Source organism: Hevea brasiliensis, chromosome 8 (genome assembly GCF_030052815.1).
Source record: "Hevea brasiliensis isolate MT/VB/25A 57/8 chromosome 8, ASM3005281v1, whole genome shotgun sequence".
Taxonomy (NCBI): Eukaryota; Viridiplantae; Streptophyta; class Magnoliopsida; order Malpighiales; family Euphorbiaceae; genus Hevea; species Hevea brasiliensis.
The window spans coordinates 42,899,072-42,910,055 of record NC_079500.1 but is presented as its reverse complement, the minus strand read 5'-3'; positions in this window follow the sequence as shown (position 1 = coordinate 42,910,055).

The following is a 10,984-nucleotide window of genomic DNA, read 5'->3' as shown; positions in this document are numbered from 1 at the left end:
AAGCAATAATGCTTAGTGGTGCCAATAATAAAATAAAATAAAATAAAAATAACAGAAATTAAATATGCAATGAATGTATCGATGTCTTATTGCAATTTAATTTTCAATGAGTATTTGTAGTCTCACTTATTTTGTACTTGTTATATTCATTATGTTGTTAAATTTATTCACTTTCATTTTTTGTTGCCCAAGTAACCTATACTGGACGACTGGACTGGATAAACAGGTAAACTGGCACTGGGTATCAAGTACCTCGGACCGTCACACCATCGGTCATATATGTATCTCCCAGTGTATAATAGAACAGCTAATAAGCTGTAATAACAATAGGCACAAGGCCAAATATCAACACAATGTCAAAATGGCTAGAAGCCATGAAATCACGGAATGGCATAATGCAATGTGCAGTACTGCTAACTGAACCCTATTGGCATGCCAAACTATCCAAACCAATCTTGTTAGGTATACTAGGGCATTTGATACTTTTGAATTTTGTAATTTTTGAATTTCAAGATTTGGTGTTACTATTCACTTCATTAGTTAACAAAAATGTTGACTTTTGCATAGAAAATAGGTACATTGGTTTTAACACTCCCAACATACCACATTTTGCATTCAAAACTTGTTGGCATTAATCACCAATACCATTTCTAAGCTTAAAACTAATGGAGCAGAATTTTCAGTTTTTATACCCTAATTTTACTATTCCATTAGTTACTGTTGCAGTGGGAATTTGAGAAAATGATAAACATGAAAGTTGTTCCTTATTTTGTCTAGTTGAATTTCTTTTTTTGAATCACTCTATTTGAAGTTTTGTAACTCAAGTTATGGTCAAAAAACCACAACTGGCCGGATTGAAAATTTTCAGAACTGACTATATCTATAGTGCAGTGAACAGTGACTGCAACTGCCTTGTTGGATAAGTTCTGGTCATAATTTGGGGTCTTCATGAAAGTTGTTGGTCCATATCTTAACTTGTTGCTGTAAAAATTTCAGGCCAATTGGGCCATTCTACAATGAGTTATGGCCAAATGAACAATCACTGTTCATTTGGTCATTCTGCAGAATCTGGTTGCAGGACATCCGGATTGAGGCAAGTTTTTGGTCCACTTACTTTGGTCTTTTGGGCATGGTTTCTTCACCAAAATTGTGCCATTATGTGTCTAGTTTAATGTCAAATTGGCCAAACACTAATTGAACCTACACAGCCCAAGTTATGGCTGTCCAAACAGGCTGGACTCACAGCCACCCTGCTGGTTTCACTAGGCAGCATACCAAATCAGTTTGTCATGCTATAATTCACTCCAAATTATGGTCAACTTACCTCAAATGGTCACTAATTGACCATTAGAATGTTCATTCACCATTACATAAGCAAAGTCCAAGTTTCTCTCCAAAACCCTAATTCCCCATTTCAAATTCACACAAGATACCTTAGTTAAACTCACCAATTCATTATCCATATATATATATATATACTTTAAACATCATCTCTAGTCCACTCTAAGCCCATCAAAACAATCAATATTATCCCTTCTTTAGGGCTACCGAATTCCATGGTCTACATACACATAAGTTTTATTTCATTTAATTTATAATTTCATACTCATTTTAAGTCCCTAACATGGAATAAGAGAGATATATTCATAAATAAGCACAAACCTTAGTAGGGCAGAATTTTCTCTTATGAATTCTTCACTTTCTTTTGTTTTCTTGGCTGCCAAACACTCTAGCAAGGTGGGGTGACAAATTTTAGTGAAGGGACCTAAGGGTTTTGGGGTAAGAATAGAGAGAAATCCAAGCTAGAAGAAAAAAAAAGAAATGGAGGCTTCCATGGCTATGGTGGTGCGACTGGTTTTGATGGGAGAAGATGGCTGATAGCTTTTAGTTATTTCCTTCATTTTATCCTCTTTTAAGTGGTGTTTAATAGCTTGTTGAAATTTGATTGGTTGGGAGTAAGTAAATGACATCATGTGATGTCATTATCCCTAATTTCCTTTATTTTTTTTTCTTTCTTTTCTACTCATTCTCAATTCAATTTGTCAAATATTTATTCATATTTTAGATCAAAATAATTATTTACTTAACTGGACAAGTCAGCCAAAAATCGCCTCTGAAGGCGAAATGACCAAAATGCCCTCCGTTTGGCTTAACGGGTCAAAATTGTCTCTATCGATTGAAAAATTTTTCTAAATATTTTCTTGGCATTCTAATGCCATAGGAACCTCAATGACCCTTCTCTGGAGTCTCAAAAATTATTTTATAAATTTTCTCTCGGGTCTAGGGCTCCTAGTTGCGAGAACCGCAACTTCCCACTGGGTTACCCATCGCTTGGGCACCGGCTCATTTGACTTAGTTGTATTTTATTTCTAAAATTTTTTCTAAATTTTTCTTATCAATATTTGAGTTAATTATGGTTCCTCACTTTAGTTTAAATATTTTTCCGGACGTTCTAGCTGTCCAGACCGACACTAGTCACCGAAACAGTAGAATGTACGGAGTTGCTACAGGGAGGGTGTTACAACTCTTCCCCTCTAATTTAAATTTCGTCCTCGAAATTTACCTGATGCAAACAGTTGAGGGAACTGTTGCCTCATCGTCTCTTCACTTTCCCAAGTTGCCTCTTCGGTGTTGTGGTGCCTCCAAAGCACTTTCACCAGTGGAATCTGCTTATTCCTCAACTCTTTCACTTCCCGAGCCAGGATCTGTATGGGTTCTTCTTCATATGTCAAATCCGGTTGTACTTTAATTTCTTCCATGGAGATGACATGTGAAGGATCTGAGTGGTATCTTCTTAGCATAGACACATGGAACACATTGTGGATCTTGTCTAGCTCTGGTGGTAAAGCTAGCCTATAGGCCACTGGACCCACACGTTCAATGATTTCATATGGGCCAATGAACCTAGGGCTTAACTTACCTTTTCTTCCAAACCTCAGTAATTTCTTCCACAGTGACACCTTGAGGAACACTTTGTCGCCAACCGCATATTCTATTTCTTTTCTCTTCAGGTCGGCATAAGATCTCTGTCTATCTGAGGCAACCTTTAGATTGGCTTTGATTAGTTTTACCTTCTCCTCAGTCTGTTTCACCAGGTCTGGCCCTACCAGTTTATCTTCGCCCAATTCAGTCCAGCATACTGGAGTTCTACATTTCCTCCCATACAGTGCTTCATACGGGCCATTTGGATACTAGCTTGGTAGCTATTGTTGTATACAAATTCTGCCAGTGGGAGGTATCTATCCCAACTTCCCTCAAACTCAATGACACAACTCCTCAAGGACCTGACATATATTTCATGTTATTATTATCATTTTAGTTCAATATTTGTATTAATTCAATTGGTTCAATTTTTTACCTGGATTACTCTTTCTGATTGCCCATCCGTCTGAGGATGGAAAGCTGTGCTGAAGTGGAGTTGTGTACCCAAGGACTCATGCAACTTCTTCCAAAATCTCGATGTAAACCTTGGGTCTCAATCAGATATGATGGAAAGTGGAATTCCATGCAGTCTAACTATCTCACTAATATACAATTCTGCTAACTTCTCTAGTGAGTAGTCAGTCCTAACTGGCAGAAAGTGTGTTGACTTCGTTAATCAATCTACTATCACCCATACTGCATCATGTTTCTTCTGGGTGAGAGGTAGACCACTTACAAAATTCATGGTGACTTGATCCCATTTCCATTCAGGTATGCGTATAGGCTGTAGCAAACCCGATGGAACTTGATGCTCTGCCTTGACTTGTTGACATGTCAAGCATTTAGTCACATAGTTAGCTATGTCCTTCTTCATACCAGGCCACCATTACTGAAGTTTCAGATCATGATACATCTTTGTACTTCCTGGGTGCATAGCATAAACACTGGCGTGCGCCTCTTTCAGAATATTGGCCTTTAATTCCCCATTATCTGGTACACATACTCTTCCTTTGTAGTATAGACATCCATCTACTTTCACTTCATAGTCAGTTGCCTTCCCTTCTAGGATTTTGCTCATAATAGCCATTAACTTTTCATCTGCCTTTTGCCCATCTAAAATCTGCCGTAGCAGGTTTGGCCTTACTTGCAACTCAGCCAAAATAGCTCCATCTCGAACCAAAGATAGACGGGTATTCATTGATCTCAAAGCTGTGATGGATTTTCTGCTCAAAGCATCAGCAACTACATTTGCCTTCCCAGGATGGTAGTCAATTACACAATCATAGTCCTTCAGGAACTCAATCCATCGTCTCTGTCTAAGGTTGAGCTCCTTCTGGGTTGGCAAGTATTTCAGGCTTTTGTGGTCCATGTAAATGTAGCACTTTTCACCATATAAGTAATGCCTCCATATCTTCAGTGCGAAGATAATTGCTGCAAGCTCTAGATCATGGGTAGGGTAATTGCTTCATGTGGCCTTAGTTGCTGGAAGCATAGCGATCACCTTCCCCTCTTGCATAAATACAAACCCTAACCCAATATGAGAGGCATCACTGTAGACCACAAAGTCCTTTCCGACGACCTTTGTGTTAACACCGGTGCCTCTATCAACATAGCCTTCAACTTCTCAAAACTAGTCGACACTTGTCATTCCCCAAATCGACATTCTTGTGTAACAACTTGGTCATTGGAGCAGCTATTAAGGAAAATCCCTTCACAAATCTCCTGTAATAACCAGCTAGCCCCAAGAAGCTTCTGACCTCAGTTGTATTTCTGGGAGGCTTCCATTCCATCACTTCTTCTATTTTCTTGGGATCCACCCTAATCCCATCAGCTGACACTATGTGTCCAAGGAATGCAATCTCATTCAACCAGAAGTCACACTTTGACAACTTAGCATACAGCTTCTTTTCTCTCAGGGTTTGCAGAACAATCCTCAAATGTTCATCATGTTCTTCTCTAGTCTTGGAATACACCAAAATATCATCAATAAAGACCACTACGAACCGATCTAAGTATGGATGGAAGATACGGTTCATAAGGTCCATGAATGCTGTAGGTGCATTCGTTAGGCCAAAGGGCATCACTAGGAACTCATAATGCCCATACCGGGTCCTGAATGCAGTCTTTGGCACATCTATATCCTTCACCCTCAACTGATGATACCCTGATCTAAGATCAATTTTAGAAAATACTCCTGCTTCCTTCAACTGATCAAACAGATCATCAATTCTAGGCAACGGATATTTGTTCTTCACAGTCACTTTATTCAACTGCCGGTAATCGATGCATAGCCTCAAAGTCCCATCCTTTTTCTTTACAAACAGCACTGGAGCTCCCCATGGTGACACACTAGGGCGTATGAACCCCTTATCCAGCAACTCTTGTAACTGGATTTTTAGTTCCTTCAATTCTGTGGGTGCCATCCTATAAGGAGCAATAGAGATTGGTGCTGTACCCGGCAGTGTCTCAATAGCAAATTCAACTTCTCTTTCTGGTGGCAAACTAGGCAATTCTTCAGGGAACACATCTGGGAAGTCTTTTGCTGTGGGTATGTCACACAAATTTGGCTTAGCCTGCCTAGTGTCCACCACATGTGCTAAGTAGGCTTTACAGCCTTTTCTCATCAGTTTTCTTGCAGCTGTGGCTGAGATAACATTGGACAGGAAATCTGTCCTTTCACCCACAACAGTGATCTCATTACCCTCAGAAGTTTTCAGAGAAATTCTCTTCAATTTATAATCAACCATTGCCTGATGATGTGACAACCAGTCCATTCCCAAAATCACGTCAAACTCATAGAAAGGCAACTCAATCAGGTCTGCCAAGAATTCATACCCCCGAATCCTTAACGGGCAACCCTTGTATACTTTGTTCACCACTACACTGTGGCCCAATGGATTAGTGACTAGAATGTCTTGGTCACTCTCCCCTACTAATATCCCCCTTTCTATAGGTAAGTTGATGCAGATGTATGAATGAGTGGATCCTGGATCCACCAATGCATGCACAGATGTAGTGTAGAGGGAGAACGTACCCCTGATGATGTCCGGGGCATCTTGCTCCTCCTGAGCTCTAATAGCATAAGCTCTTGCAGGTGGTCTACTCTCAGGCCTCTGTGCTGGCTCAGATGCAGGCCTCTGTGATGGTCCCACTGCCTCTGATTTGCTAGATTTCCTTCCCTTTTGTGGTGCAGGAGCAGGTCTGTTTGTTTGTGTTGGAGCAGCTGTAGTAGTTTTGCGTGGACAGTTCCTCAGCTGATGCTCTGTCGACCCACACCTTAAGCAGACACCAGTCACTCTCCAACACTCCCCCTTATGCCATTTCAGACAATGTGGACATGCAGAAGATGCTGGGGCTGGTCCCCTGAACTCCATCCCTGGAGAGCTGCCCACTGATGGTGTGGACTGACCACTCCTAGGGGTAAACTGTGGCCTGGGCCCCTGAAACTGACTTTGACCTTGTGATTGACCTGAACTCTGTGCAGGTGGACCCTTGAACTTCTTCCCAGATGCAGGAGATGAACTAGACAGACCTGGGCCCCTCTTCTACTGTCTCTCTCTTCTGGTCTGCTCACTTATTCTTACTTTTTAAACTTTTATTGCAGCTTCCACTAACTTGGCGAAGTCGGTGATTCCCAAAGCAGTGATCATGATCTTTATGTTGTCATTTAATCCCTCTTCAAATCTCTTACACCTTTCAGCCTCATTAGGGACTATTTCCCTTCCATAGCGGCTTAATCTGACAAATTCCTTTTCATACTCGGCCGCTGTCAGCTGTCTCTGCCTCAAGTTAATGAACTCTCTTCTTCTTTCTTCCAGGTATACACTACCCACATATTTCTTCTTGAATTCGGAGAGGAAGAAGTCCCAAGTTATTACTTCTGGCTGTACTTCACTGGACACAGTATCCCACCATTCATATGCATCATCTTGCAATAAAGATACAACAGCTCCTAGATTTTGCTCTGGAGTGCAGTGGAGTTGTTTTAAAACCCTGCTGGTTCTGTTCAACCAATTTTTGGCTGCAACAGAATCATCTTCTCTCTTGCTAAAGAAGTCCACTGCTCCAAATTTTCTTAGTCTTTCCAGTGTGATTTCTGCTGTGGAGGTGGTGGTGGTGGTGGTGTTGGCATTACCCCAGCCATTTGTTTGAAGAATTCGGCCATTTGCTGGAACATGGCCTGTGGAGGCCGAGGTGCTCGCTTGAGTCGGGCGGAGTAGGTTCTCCCCTACCCCCAGTCTCAGCTGCTGCAGGTGGAGCATGACTCTCCACTTCTTCCTCAACTGCTCTCTGAGATGTAGGGCCCATATCCTATTCAAAATAACAAAGACAAACAGTTCTGCATTAGTGTCACCTCAACTCTTACAAATGCAATGCATGGTATGGACTCAATCTAGGCCCAGAAACGCCTAAACCGTGCTCTGATACCACTAAATGTGACACCCCTTACCCGTCTACAGTATATCCGAGTAAGATATGTCACACGGTGTATCGGAACACTATATTTTATCTCAATCATTTTTATTCTTCCTTAATTTATTTTTATCATAGTTTTGAATATAATTTATGAAATATAATTCATTTAAATCATTTATTGAAATTATAATTTATTTGAGGTTCCGAAAATTTTATAGAAAATCCGGCAGAGTACCGGCTAAAAATAGAGAAAACAGTTCTTCGGAACCTGTGAAAAACACTTCCAATAATAATTTCCAATCAATCCCAAACTCCATTTCATCAACAAAATCTCAATATGTTTTTCAACAACATTAATACCAAAATACATTACATAAGTTTCAATTACATATAAGAAAATAAAAGTTAATTACAAAATATCAAAATAAAACCTAGTGTCCTACCAATGCACTGATGAAGGTGAGGTGACACGGACACTATGCAGAGCTGCAGGAGGTCTCACCCAGTCTGTGGTCTACTGGGCTCTCGGTCAGTATCTCCAGAACCTACGAGTGGCAAAAGCAACGCGCTAAGCAATAATGCTTAGTGGTGCCAATAATAAAAGAAAATAAAATAAAAATAACAGAAATTAAATATGCAATGAATGTATCGATGTCTTATTGCAATTTAATTTTCAATGAGTATTTGTAGTCTCACTTATTTTGTACTTGTTATATTCATTATGTTGTTAAATTTATTCACTTTCATTTTTTGTTGCCCAAGTAACCTATCTTTGACGATCGGATTTGGATAAACGGGTAACCGCCTTTGGGTATCAAGTACCTCGGGCCGTCACACCATCGGTCACATATGTATCTCCCGGTGTGCAACAGAACAACTAATAAGCTATAATAACAATAGGCACAAGGCCAAATATCAACACAATGTTAGAATGGCTAGAAGCCATGAAATCACGGAATGGCATAATGCCATGTGTAGTACTGCTAACTGAACCCTATTGGCATGCCAAACTATCCAAACCAATCTTGTTAGGTATACTAGGGCATTTGATACTTTTGAATTTTGTAATTTTTGAATTTCAAGCTTTGGTGTTACTATTCACTTCATTAGTCAACAAAAATGTTGACTTTTGCATAAAAAATAGGTACATTGGTTTTAACACTCCCAACATATCACATTTTGCATTCAAAACTTGTTGGCATTAATCACCAATACCATTTCTAAGCTTAAAACTAATGGAGCAGAATTTTCAGTTTTTATACCCTAATTTTACTGTTCCATTAGTTACTGTTGCAGTGGGAATTTGAGAAAATGATAAACATGAAAGTTGTTCCTTATTATGTCTAGTTGAATTTCGTCCAGTTGAATTTCTTTTTTTAAATCACTCCATTTGGAGTTTTGTAACTCAAGTTATGGTCCAAAAACCATAACTGGCCGGATTGAAAAATTTCAGAACTGACTATATCTACAGTGCAGTGAACAGTGACTGCAACTACCTTGTTGGATAAGTTCTGCTCATAATTTGGGGTAGGTTTCTTCATGAAAGTTGTTGGTCTATATCTTAACTTGTTGCTGTAAAAATTTCAGGTCAATTGGGCCATTCTACAATGAGTTATGGCCAAATGAACAATCACTGTTCATTTGGTCATTCTGCAGAATCTGGTTGCAGGACATCCGGATTGAGGCAAGTTTTTGGTCCACTTGCTTTGGTCTTTTGGGCATGGTTTCTTCACCAAAATTGTGCCATTATGTGTCTAGTATCATGTCCAATTGGCCAAACACTAATTGAACCTACACATCCCAAGTTATGGCTGTCCAAACAGGCTGGACTCACAGCCACCCTGCTGGTTTCACTAGGCAGCATACCAAATCAGTTTGTCATGCTATAATTCACTCCAAATTATGGTCAACTTACCTCAAATGGTCACTAATTGACCATTAGAATGTTCATTCACCATTACATAAGCAAAGTCTAAGTTTCTCTTCAAAATCCTAATTCCCCATTTCAAATTCACACAAGATACCTTAGTTAAACTCACCAATTCATTATCCATATATATATATACTTTAAACATCATCTCTAGTCCACTCTAAGCCCATCAAAACAATCAATATTATCCCTTTTTTAGGGCTGCCGAATTCCATGGTGTACATACACATAAGTTTTATTTCATTTAATTTATAATTTCATACTCATTTTAAGTCCCTAACATGGAATAAGAGAGATATATGCATAAATAAGCACTAACCTTAGTAGGGAAGAATTTTCTCTTATGAATTCTTCACTTTCTTTTGTTTTCTTGGCTGCCAAACACTCTAGCAAGGTGGGGTGACAAATTTTAGTGAAGGGACCTAAGGGTTTTGGGGTAAGAATAGAGAGAAATCCAAGCTAGAAGAAAAAAAAAGAAATGGAGGCTTCCATGGCTATGGTGGTGCGGCTGGTTTTGATGGGAGAAGATGGCTGATAGCTTTTAGTTATTTCCTTCATTTTATCCTCTTTTAAGTGGTGTTTAATAGCTTGTTGAAATTTGATTGGTTGGGAGTAAGTAAATGACATCATGTGATGTCATTATCCCTAATTTCCTTTATTTTTTTTCTTTCTTTTCTACTCATTCTCAATTCAATTTTTCAACAATATTTATTCACATTTTAGATCAAAATAATTATTTACTTAACTGGACAAGTCGGCCAAAAATCGCCTCTGAAGGCGAAATGATCAAAATGCCCTCTGTTTGGCTTAACGGGTCAAAATTGTCTGTACCATTTGAAAAATTTTTCTAAATATTTTCTTAGCATTCTAATGCCATAGGAACCTCAATGACCCTTCTCTGGAGTCCCAAAAATTATTTTATAAATTTTCTCTTGGGTCTAGGGCTCCTAGTTGCGAGAACCGCAACTTCCCACTGACCCATCTCTTGGGCACCGGCTCATTTGACTTAGTTGTATTTTATTTCTAAAATTTTTATTAAATTTTTCTTATTAATATTTGAGTTAATTATGGTTTCTCACTTTAGTTTAAATATTTTTCCGAATGTTCTAGCTGTCCAGACCGACACTGGTCACCGGAACAGTAGAATGTACGGAGTTACTACAGGGAGGGTGTTACATTTTGTGCCATGGCTTAAACTGTGAGATGTTGGCAACACTAATGACTTTTGAATGTTATAATAATTTTGTTATTGAAAATAAAGGATTTGATGACGATTGAAAATGTTATTATGGTTTCGTGATTCATGGAAATTTGAAGATCTTAAATACTTTATTATGGTTTGCCAAATTATGTTTTATGTTGGTTTTGCTAATTGATAGTTGTGTACCACTGAGTTTATATATTCAGCGATAGCTATTTTTATGCAGGCAGGCAGGGTACACTTCTAGGTTACCATTTTGTATTTTGTTCTGATGTAAATAATGGTTATATGTATGTAAGAAGATTTGAGTAGTCATACAAAAGTGATGTAATTATTATTCTTTTGATATCAACTGCATGTAAATTATAAAAGAATTGTTTCTTTTGGGTTGTGAAATGAGGAAACATTTGATGAATTATGGATTTGACGAATATTTGTGATAACTATATTATTATAGGTTATGTTCAACAGGTTTTAAAATTTTTTTGATAATTATATTTTTAGTAGTCACCACA